This window comes from Strix aluco, chromosome 7 (assembly GCF_031877795.1).
Source record: "Strix aluco isolate bStrAlu1 chromosome 7, bStrAlu1.hap1, whole genome shotgun sequence".
In the NCBI taxonomy this organism is placed as follows: Eukaryota; Metazoa; Chordata; class Aves; order Strigiformes; family Strigidae; genus Strix; species Strix aluco.
The window spans coordinates 9,220,622-9,242,298 of record NC_133937.1 but is presented as its reverse complement, the minus strand read 5'-3'; the positions used below and the strand labels follow the sequence as shown (position 1 = coordinate 9,242,298).

The window sequence follows — 21,677 nt, the reverse complement described above, 5'->3', positions numbered from 1 at the left end:
ACATTCACTTTTAAACTTCATTCAGTCCATTTCAACAGCACCAAGAAGGCAGTTTCCTATATATTAGATTCTCAACAAAGTTCAGTTTTGCATCTGAGACTCTGCATTACATCTTGTGGAATGATTATTACAGCAGAAGACAGTTTAAGGTTCATACATATCAACATTTGGGCACCTTAAAATACTGTAATTCCTATGATCCATGCCATCATAGAGCTAGTAGTCTTTTCAAGTTCCAAACAGATTACTATGAGGGGACAGAGTTCCCCTCCCACTGTCACAGCAGTGTGGAATAAACAGCTGCCAGATGAAATATGTCTGACAGACTGGTGACAGACAAGAGCAATTCTGCAGAACTATTGCTATGCCAAGCTGCAGTCTTCTCAATTTGAAGACCACCTAAACAGGAATACTGAGTAGCTAACTTAAGATGCTTTTCTTAGAGTAACTTCCTTCCCAGCATGAAGAACTTTTTTCTTGAGGCAGAAACACACACAAGTTTGTGTAACAGGATTGTGCTGGAAAACCAAGACAGTCAACACCTCCTTGCTGCTTCTACATAACAAAAATGGTACTTTCCTTTGGGTCTGTAACAAGCCAGGAAGCTATAGCGGTACACAAGCTTCCTTACCTATCCAGAAACATTATGTCCATCAGTGTCCGTATATCAGCAAACACCAATTATTAATCTGCCAATTTTTTTGGTAATTAGTGTGAGCAGACTGACAGAACAACTGCTATGAAGCTCTGAATAAATGACTTGTTCATATTTCTGCCATCATGTGCTGGATGATACTGAAGCCAATGAAGTTTAATGATGACGTTTGCCAAGCCAGACCTTATACTCCTATTATTTGCCTTCTTCAGAATCTATCTGTTTATTCTACTTGTTTATCTCAGTGACAGGTGATCTGAAGCAGCAGTTTACCAATATTCATGTATATTGGTCTTGCCAATTCTACGGTGCTAGAATTTCTAAGGACCTTCATTCTTTTTCCTAGGTAACAGAAGCACATTTCTAGTATACAAACAGCTTGAACAGGAAGGTGAGAACATTTCTTCAATGGTAACCTATATTATCTCCTCTAGCAAAAAGCTTACTTGGCCGCAGCATTACATTATGGCAGAGAAAAGAACTGTTAACTACTGCCCAAGCAATGCAGAAAATGAGTGAAGCCCACCCTTGGGAACTGAAGAGCAAACGGCAGGCAAGGAGCAGATGGCTTGAGGCAAGCACAATCTACTACCTTAAGTAACAATTATATCCTGTTTTCTGCACCACACTTCTAACAGGAGAGCCCTGCTGAAACCTGAGACACAAGACCAGCTCTTCAAGGTGCTATGGACATGCCTCAAGGTAGCTGCCCCTAACTTCCCACTGGTTTTCATGATAACCAAGATGCCCTCCACACAAAAGAAACTTGCCAATTTGAAACAAGATTGTAGTTTACTTCTAATTATCATCTGCTGAATCTAGATACACCACATGGCCTTTGTGAATTGAAGTGCATGTGTATTTCAACTCTGTCCACTGTGCATAGCTTATAAAAACAACCTCTGTACACCTCTGTTTTAACACTACAACTTCTGCTTATTTATTTTTCTATTCAGGACACCCAGTATGCAGATCTCTTCACCACTGATCTGTGGTGAAACTTAGGCATAACTTAAGAACTATTTTTCTTAAGAATGTAATTAAAAATGCATCAGGGCAGTTATGTGAAAATATCTTATTTCCATCAGCGTAGGGAGGTATTGAATGACATAAGGGAAAAATCATGAGGCCCCTGCAACAGATGCAACAAAAGGCTTCTTTAGCAAGTACTTTGGAACACTCCATGATGGGTAGCATGGCTGCAAGCCAATTTTCAGATTTAAGAGGACCATGGGAGCTTAACAGAATGAAAGAAACAGGCAGGAGATCTAGCTAGCAAACACCTGCTCTGGGCAGGACAAGCCCTGAGGAATCAGCGGTGAATCCTAAGGAAATTGTACATGTTGTATGAATTGAACTGAATCATAACATAACTAGAAATTCTGATGGCTCCAAGATGGAACTTCTGAGTATTTATTTACAACTGTCACATATTCTTTTGTATTATTTACCCTGCACAGACTGACTCCAGTTCAGTCAAAAAAGCCACCTTCTCTCAACTCCAAGGTCCAGTAAGATTTATCAGCTCTGCAGTAAAACCCTCCAAGCCTTCCCTCCTTATCTTCAGTGTTTCCAAAACATCTGTCCTTGAATCAATTCCCAATGCTTTATGAAGGCATCCATGAATTTTACTGTCTCTCCTGTGTCCAAACTGCATAGTGATGAATACTATCATCCTTGACAGTCTGCCTTTTGAAGGTACCAGAGTCATGAAGTACGGTAAGAAATTCCAAGACACTTAATGCTTATTGTTCCATTTCTCTGAAATCATTTTGTTCTTCTGTGTTCGAAGTTGAGACTCTGTTCCCAGATCTCAGAGAGCTTAGAGTTAAGTCCTTTTCTACTCTTCCTCCCTCATGCTCAGGTGTGCTGATGTTCTATCCACTTGGAAAGTCTCATCTATCAAACACCAAGCAAATCAGTTAGCCAAGCTGCTGTTGTGATTAATTTTATTTACTGTTGGTCAGAATGCACTAGGTCAAGGAATATAAGCAGAGCATGATAACGAATAGAGATAAAGGGAGAGCAGAAGAAGGATATCACGAAGAGAGCAGGGCTTCTGTATTTCTAAACTGAAGAGTATCTTAGTCAATACAGTAAAAAGATATGACATTCCTTGCAATCTTTAGAAGCGTTATTGTTATTCATCAGAATACAGTTTCTTAATGCTTTGTAAGGCTAGAGGACACAAGCCCTTACTGGAGAAAGAGAAACAGGGAAATGCAGCTCTATTTTGTAGCTACCAGAATACTTCAAGAATCAAAACCTCCATTCATATCCCTCAGGGCCACACTCTCAATCCACTCTGCCATTAATGCTATTTACATTGAGTATCAGGCACCTCAAGGAAGGGAAAAAACAGGGCTAAGTGCTATCTGCCCAGAAATGTGCTTTGTAATAGTTTGCCCACTTGTGCTTTGCATATTAGTAAAATAGAGACTATACATTTTAAACCCCAAATTTTTACATCAAACCTTATCAACAGGTTAAAATAAAACAGGATTTGAGTTATCATAAAACCCTTAAGACTTTAGTGGAAAAAAAGTCATGCGAATTTTAGCTACAAGTAAGACCTTTGCTAAGGTTTCTCAAATAGATAAATTTGCCCTGATTTTTCGCATTCTTACGTGACTAATAAGGCAGAAGGCAGTCAAGGTCCAGATGCTTAGCCAGCTGCAGTAAGGGAGCAGCTTCAGGACAAAGAAAAGATGACAGAATAAGATACTTGGGCGTAGGGATATATTAGTCCCAATAAAGGAGAATATCAGGTCCTGCAAAAAGGAAGAACTGGACTTGAAACAGTGCACTTGCACATTCCTCTTAAATGTTGATACAGGTTATTTTAGTTCATTCATAAACGAGACGTGAAATGCAATGACACTTACTCTTCTGCATTAGTGCAACTGGAATAAAGCATTGCAGAAGCACATTTTCTCTCTTAAGCTATCATCTGATGCATCCTCTTGGAAGAAGTCATCAATTCCCTTCTTCAAAAGATCTCTTCCTGCCACAGCAGAGACAAAACATAGGTCTATTCTGACTTTTCCAGAATTTTGGAAAACACCTTTAGTAAGAACTAGAGGTGGCTCAGACACTGGGTTATCCTTAAGTTTGCTTTTGTACACTCTTCCAATCCCTCATCCAAATGTAGCAGATTCATACCTTGTTAACTCTGAACTAATGATGTCAACTCCGTACCTGCAGACGTAAACACCACGCACTTCCTGCATAGCCTACTCTTGAAAGATCCAGAACACAGCAAGGCTTTTGCTGGAAACCCAGAGAACACAAGGTGCAGCTGATAAAAGGTGTGGTTTAGGTGTGCTGACCCCAAGAACAGCTTTCAAAGCATTGTAAAAGATGGGTGGGATACACTGTAATAAATCAGAAGCAGAAACAATTGACACAATCATGACTGATATACCTAGCTCCAACGCAGAAACACTCCTGCTAGAAGGAATTAAATTATGTGGATTACTCCATTTATGTTACACAAGGAACAGCCTTCTGTGAACAGAACCAATTCAACAGATTCAACCTTAGTGAGCAAGTCATACAGACCACGCTTCTTCAGTACGGTAGCTTACCAGCACTGCAAAAGATGCATTGTTCTCAAAACCTTTGTTGACGAGGAGATGAGAGTCTTTATTTGCTTCAGTTATTTGATGACATTATTCAGTTTAAATTGTTACCAAATTTGCAAGAATAATAAACACGAAGGGGACCAAACTGAGAAGAGACATACACTATCTGTCTGCCTTAAAGATCTGCTGTTCTGCAACCTAAAGACAAAGTCATACAGCTACAGAGAAAGAATGAAACTATCATATTATTCAAGCACTGTCCCTGCAAAAGTACTGTGACTATAAAGGGCATCTATATCTAGGTTACTCTCCTATGCTGTCTTAACACTTGCTTGTATTTGCCAAGATTTCCATCCTGGAAGATAACCCGTAATTGTGTATATGTATCTGCGCGTGTACATACATATTTGAAAGACTCTGATCTTCCCCATTTGATGTAGACAGCTGCCTTTCAGAAAAGTTTTAAAGCTGACATCACTGTTTATATTAAAGTTTATACAGCAAATTAAATTTTGTACTGTAGTTAAAATCAACTGAATAACCCCAAACATCAATCACAGTCTAGAATCCAAGCTTTCTAGAAGTGAAATGGTGCATCTCAGTCTCTCCTTTCAAAAATGTTGTGATTATGTCAGTAACGAAACAACTGATAGCAGAAACAGGCCACTGTTTTGCTGAAGGTATTACTGCTTCAGCAACAGCATTTCATGCTCGTAATTTCAATCTTTCTGAATTTATTCTTACAAAACAGATTAATCTGTCTCCAAGTTCAGACACAAAAGCAATGTCATTCTGCAAACAAGTAGGATTACCTGCGGTTGCCTGGCACATATTTCACTTAAAAACAGAGGAGCCTCCCTTTTCCCTCAGAACTACCCACTGACACCACCACTCCCATCTCTAACTCCACTAGGAAAGATTTACTCTACCATTAACAACCTAATCTCTACCAGTAACAACCTAAGGAGTCAGCTTCCAGTTACTTTCTTCTGCTACTTATTTCGTAATGCACGCTACCTGGAGCAGGATTTTCTTGCTGATAAGAATAGGCAGGCTGGAAGCTAAGTGAAACTTTGAATACAACTGATTATAAATGGAAATACCCCTTTTTAGACTGCCTCCTTGTCCATCCTACTCCTCTAGCTTGTTTACTCAACTGGTGCATCTTCTCCATATAAGAACACTGAGCCATCTTGAGCTAAAATCCTGTTACGGTGATACAAACAGATATTGTTCAATATATTTTTGTATCAATTATATGATGACTAATGACAGGAACAATACTACCCATCCAAACCACTGCTGAAGAGTTTATCTACATAGGTACCTTAAGAATTCCCATTAGTTTAAATCTGCGACAAGATTGTGTTTACCACCAATACATAAGATCTTTTTTTCCCCTCCAGCCACACATGCTCATTCTTCCTACTGCTGCCTGAGTAAGAATTCTACTTATAGGTTAAGCTGAATGACAAGCAGAGATAACTGAAGGAGACTGCATGTAATGCATAGACTCATAGGTACTGAGATATCTTCAGTAAGCATGAAGAGGTTCACAGGTGATAACTGAGCAAGACTAGACAAGATGAAGCAGAAGGAAGATAGAAGAAAATAGTTCTGGGAATTTCTTTTCTACATGTTGCCAATGCTGTTTCAACATAGGTTTTTTTCCCCACAAAATCACGATCCTGAATCAAGAACATGTCAAACCATTGCTACAGATTTTTAAAAAAACATATTGTTAAATCAGTCACTGATAGATTAAAAAAACACACTAGAAAAAGGACTGACAAAGAAAACCTTTAAAACTTCTCCCATGAAAGACAGCAAGTGAACCCCAGATAAGCTTGAAATATTATATAAATCATAATGTTTCTCTGGGTTTGGATCATGGCAATTCAATGTCCAGATTCAATTCTCCAGCTCAGCCATACAGTTCCAGCAGTCAATCTTATTTTAAAGGTGAAGAATAAAAAGTCACATTGTCTCCTGTGGTAGCCTTAAAGAAATGCACCAGGAACAGGATGAACAGGGCAAGCATAGAATGGGACTTCCTCAACTTTCAACTACTTTCAATTCATAGGATTTCTTGAATTTGATGTAGTTTGTTTAGGAACCCTCCACGGATCTCTCCTCCAGTATTTTGTCCAACCTGTCCTTGAGCCCCCAAACTTTTTCCATCCATGACTGCCTTAAGTAAGGAGTTCCAGAGACCTACTAATAACTGTTTTAAGGGTTAATTCATCACCTTGTACAGACTCCTGAGGAAAACTACTTGTAAACTCCCTAAACTGCAAGAACCAGTCACTGATTTCTGCCCTCCTTGCTACCAAACATACCACTTGTATCGATCCGATACACTAACACAGTTATCTCTGAAGGTACCTACCAAGGTCAGTTTTCTACAGATACTTGTTACATCTCATACATTTGAAACTGGGGAAAAAAAAAAAAAAAGATTCTCAAAGAAACTGAAACTGACATGTGTAACTTCAGTTACCAGTGACAGTTTATCCACAGGAGCAGTTTCTCCCACATTAGTTTACAGAGTTACACAGAGACAGTCATCTACGCTGATATTTTACTTGAATATAAAGGAAGCTGATACATATCATTTGTTCTGCTTAATCAAGATCTCAAATTTAGTCATGGTAAAGTGTTATTTTTATAAACTAGCATTTCACAGAGCTTTCAAGACTGAAAGATTACAGAGAGGAATTAGGATTTTTTTTTTTTAAACTCTCTTTACTGATGGACAAGGCTATGCAGGATGAAAGATTCTGGTCCTATCCTCAAGTCTCCTGCTACTAACAGCAGTAGCTTTGGCTTGCCAAGGTTCCATCTATGCAAGTTTGCCTTACTGCGATGGTTAGTTAAAAGCCATAGCTTCCCCCAAATCATCACCACAAATACTGATCAACATGTCTGTATAATAATTTCAGCATACGAGAAAAAATGCACTTAAATAAAACCTATCTTTAATATGATTCACAGAAAGAACATGAGTTGAAGTATCATGCAAATTCACACTGTAGTGAGAAAGAATCTCTATATCCATCTAGAAGAGATTCTTGAATCTCCAGCTCAAAGTACACATGATATTATTGAGTCAGGACAACCCAGGATATTTGGTTCTCCCTTGACACTTCCCATAACTTGTGCTGTGTGTGTCACAAGCCATCTGAGCTAATTAGGCTAAAAGCATAGGAGTTCTTTTGCTTCAGGGAATAAATTCAGAAATTGGTTGCAATTTAAGGATTATTCCAGATCTATAACTCATTCAACCACCACATAAAAGTAAAATCTTATCAGCCATTTTCCTCTGGCTAAGAAGCCAAGCTTCCTTGGAGTGAGAATCTTGCCAACATGAACCATACTTCTGCTTCAATCAAAGCCATTAGAATGCACTCTGCAGAAAACTACCTCAGCTTATCACAGACTAAGTGCTGATGAAAATCCCAACAATCTGTAGTGAAAAAAGCATTTTACTCAGAACTTGTGACACCAGTTCCCCATGTGACCAGGGATAAGCATCCCCCACCCTGACAAAGTCTTCTCTTGCTCCACTTACTGTAGGATATTACCCACAGAACTTGCTCCAGCTGAATCCTCCCTTTAGAATACAGAATAGCTAGCGAGCAAAGTCCAGATCTCTACAAATCAAGCTACTTGTGATCAGCGAGGAAACAATATTCTCAGAATGTCCTCCAAAAAGCACCTATTTGATATTAGTTTAAAAGTGAGCTGGACTATGTGTCCCGGAGGTACAAAGAAATGCAAAGACCTACGCTGACTAGCTAAACTTCAACTTCGGAGTAATTATTTTAATGCTGTTGGGAATTTATTGTAACATACATGTGTTAAGGTATCCAGAGATTTACATAAGCTTTTTTAATTGCTTCAATTGAAATATAATATAGGATTTTAAACCTAATTATCAAAAACACCATTAGTATTTTGATCTTCTTAGTATCCCTGTTGGCACAGAATTTAACCCTGCCTAAAAGCTTCTAATTAAGATGGTGTTGCTGTTTACACTTCCAAATAGTGGCTAAAAGAGAAAACCACAACCACTGCTGCAACTGGCTACCTTTTATTCCTTCATATCTCTTCCAATTTCAGAGATCCACACTTTCTAACAATTTTAGGCGAGCAATGTTCATCTGAAGACTGATGACATGATGGGTTTTTATCTAGAGAGCCAGTGCCAACACTTGTTTGTAAGTGGTTTATTCCAAATAACCAATCCCTCTTAAACGATGATCAGGTCCAAAAGTAATAGGTTTTACTCCAGCAAACTTTTAAATGAACAGTTCCATTAAACGGGATAACTCATTAGTGTAACAATACATTAAATAAGATCATTGTTAGTTGAGATCATTACTAATAATTTTTTCTATATTCATACATATTATTACTTCAGTTCAAAAACCCAAGGTGTTAGAGTGGTCAAAAATATCAAATACAGAAGTCTTCTAAACCTGAAACACTTCTATTGTTTAAATAGCTTGACAATTAGAAGACAATACTCAGGAGTTTTTGGAGCCCAAACACTGAAATTTTTATAAAAGTACTAACTGCAAGAAAAGATTAAACTTTGACTTTAAAAACATTTTTTCTACTGCAAATTGGATATTCATGTAGATCCTTGGTTATCAGTTAGGTAACTGGTTATTATTAATATTCTGTTTGTTAGTCATTCACCTCTTCAGCTTGGAGGCATTAAATTCAAAATGGGCCCAGAGAATTTGGAGTTATGTGATCATTACATAAATGAGAAAATACCTGTCCAATTTCATTCAGTATCACCAAGAGATGTAAATATTTACTGCCTCACACTAACATGATGAAGAGTTTTGTATTTTTGACTACTCCAGAAGAGATATTTTTAAAGTTTCAGAGAATATGTAAAGTAGTTCTCAAATTATAAGAACATAACAAGCCCTTAGATCCAACTTCATTTCGCTTTTAATATCTTCATAATGAAAAATTCCATTCTGCATTAAATCAAGGCTCAGAGCCCACACACACCAGGCACAAACCTGCTACAAATATGAAGCACCAGTCCTACAAGGTGAACCAATTCCCCTGAAAAGCAGTAAACATCTTTATATGACGTACCAGATCTACAATCCTTACCTTAATTTGGTGTCTGGCCTAGACACTAATGCTCTGCTACAGCATCAAGTTCCCACTCAGATTTGCTTTCTTTAACTGAAGATAAACACCTCGACTTGCTCCAACTCAAAGTTAAAGGCTGAAGTTGCCTACGTTTCATTGTGTGTCAAAGTACATTTGACAGAACACAGTGTTAACAGCAGGCTCTGGATGATGAAAGCAAAGTCCTAGTGACATTAAAGCAAAATTGCCATAACCTGCATCATATTCCCTTGTTGTTGTAAGCAAAATCTGATTATAGCTAAAGTAGATATTCCACCATACATTTTTTTTTTTTTAAACTGTTGTCTTTGAACAACCACATACTGGATACTTCTGCTTCTTCCCCTTTTTGCGACCAGGGCCTTCAGCAGCTGTTTCCTAATATACCTGCAGATACATCTCAACAAACACTGAATTAAAAGACGCATAAACCACTGCTGAGCAGGAGCCGACGGAGGAACAGAGCGACAGGCCTGCCGTGCCAGACTGCCTTTAACCCCTGGGCGCCGCGCAGCTGACTAAGCCGAGCGCAAGCCCCGGACGCCGCCAGCCGAGCTGGCACGGCTGCGAACGCCCCGCCAGCTGCGGGGCCACCCCGGTGGCCCGGCCGGCAGCCAGCGGCGCTGCGGAAGCCTCCGCGACATTCAGGCCGCCCCAGAGGTGAGGCTGCGCCCGGCAGGGACGCGCAGGAGGCGGCCGCCCCACCCGCCGGGCCCTCCGCCGCCCTGCCCCGGCCTCCCGCGGCCTGCGCGGCCGGTAACGCCGCAGCATCCCCCGCACGAGGCGACGACCCCAGCCCCGGCGGGAGGGCGGGGGCGGCACAGGGAGGGGGCACCGGCCGCTCCCCCCTCGCCGCCAGCAAGGAGACCCCCAGCAGCGGGCCCCACCGGGAGAAGGCGGGAGAGGAAGGGGATGGCAGCAGCGGTACCCCCGCCGCCACCGCACTCACCGCCGGGACGGGCGCAGGCCGGCGCTGTCCCCTCCTCGGGCAGGGCCGCGCCGCTCTGCGCTCCCAGGTACCGGCCGCCCCGCCCGGCCCCGCCTCGCCCGGCCCGGGCCCGGCCCGCGGTGGGAGGGCCGGCGCGCGCAGCCCCGCCGCGCATGCCCCGGCAGCGGCGCGAGCCGCCTCCCCACGCCCCTCCGCGCCCCTCGGCTCACCCTGACGTCAGCGCGGCCGGCACGCGCCCAGCGGTGGGACCCGCCCCCCCCCCCCCCCCCCCCCCCCCCCCCCCCCCCACTCGCCCGTCAGGCGCCGTGCGCGCGCGCTCGGCTCGCCACCGCCGCTGTGGCGCGGCGGCTCCTCATGGCGGCGGCCCAGCCCCTTCACCCCCCCGCCAGCACGCAGCGCCCTCCAGCCGGGCCGTGGGCTGCCCACGCCATCCGCCACGGCCCCCGCGTCCCCTCCGCCCGCGGTAACGGCGGGGCTGGCTGCGGGGCTGGCTGCGGGGCTGCCGTGGCACAGGGTCACGCCGGGCTCGAGGCCATGAGGCCTGCGGGCCCGCTGGCCACGGTTTCCCGTCTGCCCTGACAATTAGTGAGCGGGTTGGCCGAATCAAATACAAATGTGGTTGTCAAAATGGAAAAGAGGCCTCGCAAATCTCCCAGCTACGTGGAAAGCCTGGAAGGACTCTTGGAGTCAACAGTGAGATGCAAACCCACAGGAGACGAGGCTTTCTCCATGCTGGTGCTTGCGGAAGGACATGCGAATTTGATTTCTTCAAATTTTCAGCCTGTGCCGGGAATCAGAAGGCACTGACAATATCAAAAATTTCTGCAAGGTCAGGAAGTTCTTTGCCTGTGGTTACGTGAGATGGTTCAGGGTCATTTAACTGACTCAGCGTTTATACTCAATGCTTTTCCTAGCTGCCTGCGTGCTTTTGGGGGCTTGTGTTTCTGCATCTCCCATGATTTGGGATCTTCGTGTATGTATTGTACCATTTCAGCATCTCTGTGGTTGTGCTTCAACTTCAGATTTTCAACGTTTCATCTTTTTCAAAAGTTTTGACTGCCAGTACTTATAAATTTTTTGTCTGCCTGCTTCACCAGGCCTCCCAGAGGAAGAAAACTGTGCAGTAGCTTCAAGCTATGTTCATGTAGAAAAAGAACACACCACCTGTAATTGATAAGCATCATTTGCCGTAGCCTCTTGCCTAAGAGTTGGGCATGCTGCCAGGGTGTAAGACCTGCTTACAGATGTCAGCCCAGGCACTACAAGTGCCTCCACCTTTCTAGACACAGGGTGTGAAGGCTCCAGGACATTTGCCCCACAGAGAGTAGAAGGTCCTTTTTTAAGAAGCCAGGAACAAGAACTGAAGCTTTTGAATGTCTCTTTGCCTGAACTTAAATGTACCAGCCACATTAATGCATTTATTCTTAGAACAATCTGGAGCATAATTCCCTGTGGTACAGGAAGGAAAAAAAAAAAAAAAAAAAAAGGCAAGCAAAGAGATTAAATCTCTTGCGCAAAACTAAAGAGATAGCAAAGCCAGGAAATGAACTCAGATTTCCTGAGTCAGGCGTCATTGCTTTAACCACACAACCATCCTTTCTTTCAGTCATTCTCAGCTTCTGAGCATTAATGTAAACATCAATTGCATTAGCATAGATTGGATTTTTTGCTACTTTGTTCATCAGAATGACTTAGCTGTTCCCAGTGAAATTTCCTCTAGCTACCTTTCTTCTCCATTTCCTTCCCAAAAGTAAAGTAAATTATATTACAGAGTCACTGGAAGAGTGAAATAGTATTAGAGACTCACTGGGAGAGTCTTAAATTTTCCACTGCCTTTCTGTGGGCACTAGCAGGTATTCGTTCAGCCCCAACACTTCAAGCGTTGGCTCACAAAGCTGTTGTGGAGCTTCCATGGTGCATCTCTTAGGCAGGTACCCAAATGCACAGTGAACGAGATCAAGGAACAAATCGTACCCTGTCATCATACTTTTCAGCTAGATCAGAAGACTAGGAGGACTCATAACCAACACAAAGGAGGCGCAGTACCTATACGTACTGACCTAGAAGTGGTGGTATAACCACCCTTTTTAACTCCAGCTCATACTTTTATTATCTGAAAATTATTATGAAACAAAACTCTAAAAGAAAACTACATATATAAAAGAAGAAAACAACCTGGAGATATTTTAGGACAGATTTGAGGGCCTCCACTATCTGTTAGACATTTAACAGATTTCCACAGTGCTTATATAGCCTAAAGATTAAGATCCAGTCTTTAAGCAGAATTCACAGTTTTTGAAAAATAACTTCAAAAAAGGGAATCATTACATACACAACTCCAGCTTCTGACTATTTAACTCAAAAGATAGACTTGATATGTGTACTGACAGAGTAAGATCTAGCTAAGATCTAGCCATGATTAAGTGCAGTATCTTATAATTTTAATGTTTGATACATTTTCAGCTTGAGGACTTTACATTCCATTGATTTTATTCTAAATTGGTTTAAATGGACTTTATATTACCTAGGAGCTGGACTAGAAGATTGTTTTATCCACTTCACTCACTGACCTGCCACTGTGCTGCCTCCAAAAAGCAGGGACACAGCAGTGGATATCACCAGCCACCCAGAGAAGAGTTGAAGAGCTGGAGGAGCAGATAGCGATATTCACACAAATACTCTCCCAGCCCTCAGCAGTTTGCAGGCCAGGGACTTTATGAGTCAAGGACACACTTTCCCACAGATTTGCTGAAGTATGAGCAGGTTCAGTGCAGGGAGCGTTAGGGAGGCCTAGCTTTCCTAGTAATAGTTGAACAGGTATTTTGAGAGTATCCAGCCGTAAAACCTTGCTGGCTTCTTTAGTTTCAGCTGACTTGCTGATAGTTACTGAGACAGGTATAAATAACTGGCCATACAGTATGAACCTTGTGGATTATGGTAAATAAGAATATTTTCCAGTCAGTATCCATATCATAGACTGGTTTGAAGGGAAACCCTGTTCATTCTTTTAACTTTGGATTGGTTTCCATTTCATGTATTTCTGCAAACTGGAAGTGCAGAACGTTCATTACCAGTTGGCAGCTGCTTCCTTATTTATATAGTTGCTTCAGATGTCTGCTTTGGACATGCAAAGACAATGTTGCTGTATTTATGGTTTGGGCAAATGAATGACAAACTGACCCTTCTCACCCTTCTCCTTTCAGCAAAGGTTTTTTTGGTCTTTTTTAAGTCAAATTCTTCTTCTGAACATTGCTTAAAGTATATTTAAATACTAGTTCAAGATGTCTGTTTTTAAAACTCGATAGTGTGTTACTCTGGGGCTAGCACTGCCGATGTTCAGAGATGCTCAGAATGCATTACGCTGTCTATTCATGCTGTGAAAAACAGTGAAGTTACACAGGCCTAAACAACTCTCTTATTTTTAGTATGTCTCATGTGAATGAACAAGTGGGCAGAAAGCTTTCGTCTCTGTCCCTCTCTCTCAAGGCAGGTGTACCAAATGTAAGTTAAACTCCCATAGATGAAGATCACATGCTTGATGTTATCCTGTCTTTACTCTGGCAGAGCTATGGCAGAAGTAGCCTGGACCAGTTCAGTAAAATCTGCCATTAAAACCTGCCTCGGGCAATCTACACCTTGCTGCTGCTGTTGCCCTTTCTTCTCAAGGGCTGACCATGGGTGATGCTTCAAAACACTACGTTAGTCAAAAGAATTTAGACCTACTTAGGTCTAAATTATTTAAACAAACTAGTTAAACTATTTAAGCCGTCTAGTTAAGCTACTTTGTAAAATACTGTCAATTTTTTCCTGTGTGTTTTCAGTAGCCATATTCCTACAATACATAGCATTTTTACACAGAAGAGCATTTCCAGACAGTGATTAAAATCATATTACACATTTCTAAAATCCAAATGCGCTGTCTTTCATTTCTTTTTAAACATCTGCTCCTCAGTATCTAACCGTTAAAATGAATTAGTGTATAATATATTTCATGTAAGTATGATACAGTTTCTTTATTTTTCACTGCAACTTAATTTGTATTCCCAAAGGCTGGATATCCAAAGGAATACAAATGCCTAACATTTCCAGTAAGTCAGTGGGATTTTTGAGGATTCTGAAACATAAATAAAACCTCTTATTTTACCTTGATTTACAGGTATGGAAATTATTTCCTTTTGTATAATTATAAATTATTCTAAATCAGGCCAGATAAACATTTTTATCGTGTTTATAACTGAATGGTTGACTGATAATCTCAGAACTCAAAAAATAGCCTTCTGCTACTGACATTGTTATGGAAATTTATCTAGTGTGTTTGGGATTTTTTTATGTAATCTGTGAAGTCACCATTCACTTACACAACAAAAATTAACAGACTTATATTTCTAATAATGGCATCCAAATGGCCTCCAAAATTTAACAGAATTAGAAAAGTTGACTGGAATTCAATTCTCAGTAGAATTCAGTAAAAACATTAAAATATATTTGGCATCATATGTCTTCTTTTTATGTAAACATTGTTACAAAGGATCCTGTTTTAAATGAATGCTAATCCTAAACTGATGTGGATAATTTGTATTTTTGCTAATTTCGTTATTTAATAAAATTTCAAATACTAAAATCCTTAAAATGTTTAACAAAGATGATATGAAACCTGTTTTGTTTATGTTGCTAGTGTGCTCCATTTTACAATATCATTACAGTTTTTAATCCCAAACTTTGCAGAAGTAGTAATCTATTTATAGTCAGCACAGAATGCAGTGGATGATGTAGCATCAGAGCTATACATATTAAGAAATAAAATGTAAAAGGAAAGAAACCATATAGGAAAAGAATACACACAGTAAGAGCATCTCACATTTATGTGTTTGTTTTCATTTGACTGCTCAATGTGCGGCATTCACGTTAACATTCATCCACAGGGAAGACTGTCGGCATCACTCAGCAGTTAGAGGCAAAGAACTAAACGTGATCCTTTTGAGCCTTGTTCAAAAAATGACAAAAGACACCTGGATTGTGTGGTGATTTCTGCATGCTGTTAGCACACAAATAAATGCAATACAAAGTGCAGTTGTTCATTTATGCTCCCACTGATAAGTCTGTATGTTGAACTGACAAGACAGCTGAAGCACACCAGTTTGATTCCAGGCAAACTCAGTGTTATCCCCTCTGCTAGGATTGCCAATAATTTTAACCAGTCCTAACAATAATTTGATTATATGATGTTCCATCAAAACCCTTTTAAAATAAAATTCCTGCATTATCTCGTCATCCGTTTCATTGTAACACTTGTTATTTTGCTTTAGAAGGTTTAAGGAGTGTATGAAATTACCATTATGAGCTAATAGTTTTGTTTCTTTAGATACTGTTTTTACCAATGACAGATATTCTGTAATATGGTGAGAGACTATATAAGAAACCTAAGACAGAATTATAGATTAATCCCACCTTCCTTTCTTAGGGAAAATTCCCACTGACTAGGGAATTATATGAAAAAGTATATAGTAACTGAAAGTATTAAATGAAATGCTTATGCATACTATAAGGAGGCATGAATGATTAAAATATGTCCTCTGATCAATTTAATTATCTACTTAGCAGTGCAGATAGATAACAGAGGTCACAGAAAAGACGACGAAGTGATCCTGTGCTGTAGCTGTCCTTCACAGAGATTTTGGCCACACCAGCCTGAACTGGTGAGGCTACAGATGCTCCCGGAGAGGTGAAAGAACAGCTCAGACTCTCGCCTGATAGATGGGGACCGTATTGCACCTCCCTGAGCTTGGTTCATCTCTCAGCCCACTCACTGTCCCTGCTGGCTCTGCACCACAGGACAGTCCTTGCCTGAGCATTCCTTTAGGGAGAGCTATACTTTGTGCAGGATTCCAGTTTACCAGAAATGGCCACAGGGGATACTTCCCACTTCCTCAGATGAAACATTAATTCATTCTCATTCTTTCACGCCAGAGAGGATCCTTTTAAGAGGAATCATACATTTTTCTGAGTCTTGATTCATAGCTGAAGCAGACTGCGGAAAGGAATTAAATAAAGTGATATGGTTTTCATGAATACTAATTCAATCATATTTTTTTATATGCAAATAATTAGTTTTAGTTAACTTAGAGACTTAAAGCAGACTGTTCCAGTAGCAAAGAGCACTTTCAAAATACAGTTCAGGACTTTAAAAATAGTTTTATTCCATTTATATGTTTGACCCTAACCTTTCTTGTCTGAACATGTGAAAGCATCAGAAGATAAAAAATGAAAGCTGAAATTCCATTTTTCAGTGATTAGATTACATTTTCAGTATTAAATGGCAATGAAAAACAAAGAGCTCAAAGATGCAGATTAAAGGATGCAATTGCTTTTCCTCTTGTGCACATGGCAGTAATATGCACTGAGAAAAGCATTGACCTTATCCAAAATTATGTACATGACCAATCAGTAATTAACTGAATGTTTCAGAGCTCCACAGGAACATCAAGGACAGTAACACTATATGCTCAAAATCATAGTTGCTTGGAAAAATCATCAAATACTATCTCAGAAAATATTTTATAAGGATTTTTTTTAATTTTATACTTCCTCCCTCCTTTTTTATTAGCTCTAGTTACCCAGGAAAGCAATGCTTATCTATGCATGTGTGTGTAAATAAAAATATATAAAATGTAACTTTTACATATACCCTGATACACACGTATGTGTACATATATATGTATATATGTATGTTTGTGTATATGTGTGTGTGTGTATAAACAAAGTTGTTCTAGTCATTGGGAATCATGTCGAGAATGTAAATGGGTAATTATACGATACCTAAATAGCAACCCTGGGCAGTTGGAGATATAATTTATACAGGTCACTAGTGGTTGCTCCTCCGAGTGGGGCTGGTTAGCCCATCTCAGCGTAGGCTGGAGGATAAGCTATCAGTCTGTCTCCAAGGTCCTTCCTTAACACTGAATCTTTCTGGAAACTGTTTTCAAAGTCAGACATAGTTCAGATGCAATTAGTGTTAAGCGCTTGCTTTCCTGTCAAGTAAGAAAGCTGGATTCTTGCAAAGACAAAACAGAAATTTTATTCTTACAAGCTGGCACCTGACTCTGATTTATGGACTTCTGAAGACATTAGCCCAAGAGATTCTGACAGTTTCCTGAAATACTGGCACCAGAGGTTCAATCACTGCTCTATCTAGTAAGGCACTGAGCAAGGTTCTGCTGTACTTTTAAACCAGGAGATGTTGAAGGTTTATTCTCTGAGTTAAAAATTACTAACTGTAGATAGGAGTAAGTTTGAAAGAGACTGAACCATTTTAGAAATGCATGCAATAAATAATAATGGGTATGCTTTAATGGTTGTCACAAGGCTCAAGGACAAATTCTAAACAGCATGACTCTGGCATTTTAATGGCTAAAAATATGTCTTCAATCTACATTGTGAAACAGAAAATGCTGGCAGACAAAAAGTTACATGCAAAATTATAAGTGAATAAAACTTCTGCTCTTTCAGTCTTACTATAAAGATAGCGATGAAAAATATTTTTTGCTCTAGGTCTTTGAAATCGTGAACTTCTGCTGCTCTGCAAATGTGAATGCATCCTCAGAATATGCTGTAACAGAGTTAAGGCTATTTCTAATTCATTTTAAATAAACAGGTACAGAAAGGCACCAGGATCAAACTGGCAAGCTACTGGCAGGGACAAAGCTGGAATCCACCACTGATCTCTGTCAGATCAGTACGTTTAGTACTGAACTGTGCAATACCCTGTATGAAACTCTATCCCATACCAAACTGGTGTAGAGATAGAGCATAAAATCCAATACACTGAGTGTAAAAAAGCTTTGACAGTAACAACTGAGAGTAAATTAAGAAATATTTGTGGATATTCACCTAAATGTTGATGGTTAAAAACAGAACTTCGGAACAGAGGTTGAGAGAGTCTCAGGTGAGGAAAAAGAGGACAACACAAAGTAGCTGAAGGATATCTCTTTACTGAGAATGCAGTTAAAGTGCAGAACCAACTCAAACTGCAGTGGTGGACATAATGAAAGTTGTATTAGATAACCACTTAGAAAATGACAAACCTACAAAGAATGCACAGAGAGGTGGATAAGATTTTAGGGAATGTCTGGCTTTCTTCCATCCTTTGATATAAACTGTGTATTTGATTGGAAACATTTTTTAGACATCAGTTGGGGTTTTTTTATGCTACATTTTTATAATCCATTGCAATCCTTTTTCAAGAACGTTATGATACTCTCCATGACTCTCTAAGTTGCAAAAAAAAAATGAGGACAAATATTTTAGACAATTCAATCAGTAATATAATGACAGCTGCTGGGTTTGAATATGGTGTCTATGGGTAAAGGAGGATCTTGGTGAAAGGGGAATCTTCTTCTGAATAATTCACTTACTAAAGTGAAAATGGTACTACCGGAACTATGGCTTTTCCAATGCATGCAGTGACATGCATTTTTGTATGTTTATAGTACTTAATTCCTACCAAGACTCCAGATTCTGCTGCTGTGTAAGTGGCATACAATGTACACACCATTGCATGGAATATCATTTTCTTCGTGTTCATCAGAAAGCACTTAAGGGGAAAAAAGTTTTCCTTTTGGAGTCAGAATTTCTAATCATAATTAACTCAAGACACACTATAGTATCCAGAGGGAAAAGGGGTTTGGAGGAATTTTTGTTATAAAAGAGACCTTACTAGTCCTGTGAAAATCTTCAAAGATGACTATCGTTAATGTGAAAATTCAGCAACTGAATTTCTCTTACTGATTCCAAAATACTTCACAAGAGAGAAATTAGATGAAAAAAAAAGTTTTTGTGTTCCTTTTCTTTAGGACAGAGTTCTTTAAAGGTATAATCACCTAAATAAATAACTGTACCCTTCATCCTGGCAGAGGTAGTGTAATAGTGTACATTTAAAGTGACATATTTCAATACTAAGAAAATAGTAGCATGTGCTGCTGATGCATCTAAATCATGAGCAGTATTGCAGACTCAAGCTAGGAGAAATGAACCTTAGTTCTCCCCAGAGTTGTTATTCTCTTATAGTTCCAGTGTCCTGGATGTCTTCTGCTTGTGGAAAGCATAGAAGCAGCTGCAGATAAGAATATTATGATGACCCAGAGTGGTCCAAAATGGGAGAAGACAGAGGGGAATAAGAGACTAGAAAGAAGAGGAAACAGAAAAATACAAAATGAGACAGAAAAAGGTTTTCCAAATCAGAAAGAGAAGGCAACCCTGTTAGCAAGAAATCAGGTCTCTTGGAATATTGAAGTAAAAAAAATAGGCCTGCTATTTTTCCCTGGGGTGGTGGAAGCGCCTATTTTGCACTCACTTCATGCTGCTTTTAATTACTGATGCTAATACAGGGACATCTCGCAGATAGATAGATACATACGAGTTTCACTGGGGAGACACAATTGCAATCTGTAAAATTTTACACCTGAGGCCAATTTTAAGTACTTAGCTAAATATATTTTGCATAATCAATGAATGAATTAAAATCTATGCATCCGATAGAAGCACAATGATCTTTAGATCTGTTTTCTAAATCAGTGTTTATAGGTACATGTGAATCTCTCTGTCACTGAATGAATAGGTACCATTTCATGAGTCATGGAAGTTCGTTGCCATTTTAAATGCAGAAATGCTTACCTGGCAATTTTAGTGCATTAGTAGCCCAGGTTACAGGCTTTTAAAAAAAGCTTGAGCAAGGATCTGCAGTCCCATGACACTTCTAGTTCTGCCCTGCTCCTCCAGGTACACATTGTAAATTCAATATCAGCTTGGGTAGTATTTTATTTCAATTATAATTTAAATTAAATTATTCTATACACATATTTTCTGTAGGTTCATGAGGGATATACAAACATTTCCCATCCTCATAAACTTCTGGCTTAAGCACAATAAACCTACAGAATTATTGCTTAAACTAATGTGGTCCCATAAATAAATTTTAAACATTAGTATTTTAGTTAAGGGCATATTGGAAGACATTATCATTTTTCCTGCATCCTCAACAGGTCTTTATTTTTAAAAAATGTACCTAATCTCTTAATACTGTTAAAGATCATAAAAAACACTCAGCTGCCTGGTACTTCACCAAGTTGTTGCCCAAAAATATGTTGATACCAGCTTACATGCACCAAGACTTACTAAAGAGATCCACAGCTGATTGCAAACATCAACTCTAAGAGTAAAAGTTAATTTGGAAGTAAAGCAACCCACAGATATATCAGTGGATCTTTTCAGATCTTTCCATGATTAATAATTCAGCAGAGGAGGATTTGGGCCTCTTACAGATTTAGAAAGCTATGATGATAAAGGTACCAGATTAAGAAACCTGAAAGCCAAAATCCTATATTTATACAAGACTTAGAAACAGCTTTAAGGAATATATTGCACTGCCAACATATCCCTCCTCTAAGCTATGAAATCCTCTTCAGAGGAGAAGACACTACAGGATTCATGTCTAACTAGTCTATGGCTTTTTTGCCAAAACTACTAACATAGCAGTCGACTTCATAGAATAAAGAGCACATGGTCACAAGCCAGAAATACTGATAACCACGGAGAGTACCAGTTTTCACTGGAAGTTTCATCACAGAGGACTAGACTAGGACTAAAACTTACTCTGTTGGTCTTTTAATAGTCGTCAGACCATATTGTCTGTCAGAAATAACACATCATCTTCACTGAGATGTGACCCAGTTGGTGACTGCAAATTGAATCTCACTATATTCCCTTTACTACTCCTTTGAGATAAAGATCCTATTATCCATTACCTTTGTCTTTATAGAGCATGCAATTTCGTGTGAAATTTACTCATTCAAAAGCTAATAATTTGTTTAAAGCTCTATATTGGATAGTCTTCGGTCACTGCCAAGAGGGAATGAAGTTAACACTAAAAGTTCATCAATGTGTATAGTAAACAGAAAGCATAAAAACAGATTAGTGAGAATAGTTTTTACATTTGCTCTGCAACACTGAGTTCTGTAAAATAATATATGCAAGTCAGAATACATTTCCATATCAAAATACAGTCAACAGCAGGAGACTATATTTTGAGTAGCATAGTAAATTCTGTATTGGTTAGCTTACAAATAAACTGGAGGAAAAATGAGAAGGAAGGAATATACTGGAGATCTTTTGTCTACAAAGATGTTTATTTTCTTACCGAGGGGAAAAAATTACCTTTATTACAGGTGTGGTTCTTTCTTGTTTTTACTTAAATTTAAGAATATAAACTAGAGTCATATTTTGGTTTTATGCTTATTCTTATCATTCATTTTCCTGCCTCAATTTTGTACATCTA

At 39.5% G+C, this 21,677-nt stretch overlaps 1 protein-coding gene across 6 annotated transcripts in view; it reads right to left on the bottom strand.

Moving 5' to 3' along the window:
* CCSER2 (coiled-coil serine rich protein 2) overlaps window positions 1-10,468 on the bottom strand; it is a 74,342-nt gene extending 63,874 nt beyond the window's left edge. For all 6 annotated transcript variants that reach the window (XM_074830414.1, XM_074830415.1, XM_074830418.1 and 3 more), the window contains exon 1: window positions 10,349-10,468. The gene's annotated coding sequence lies outside the window, so the exon portion shown is untranslated. The remainder of the gene's footprint in view (window positions 1-10,348) is intronic.
* Between the last annotated feature and the right edge of the window lie 11,209 nt (window positions 10,469-21,677).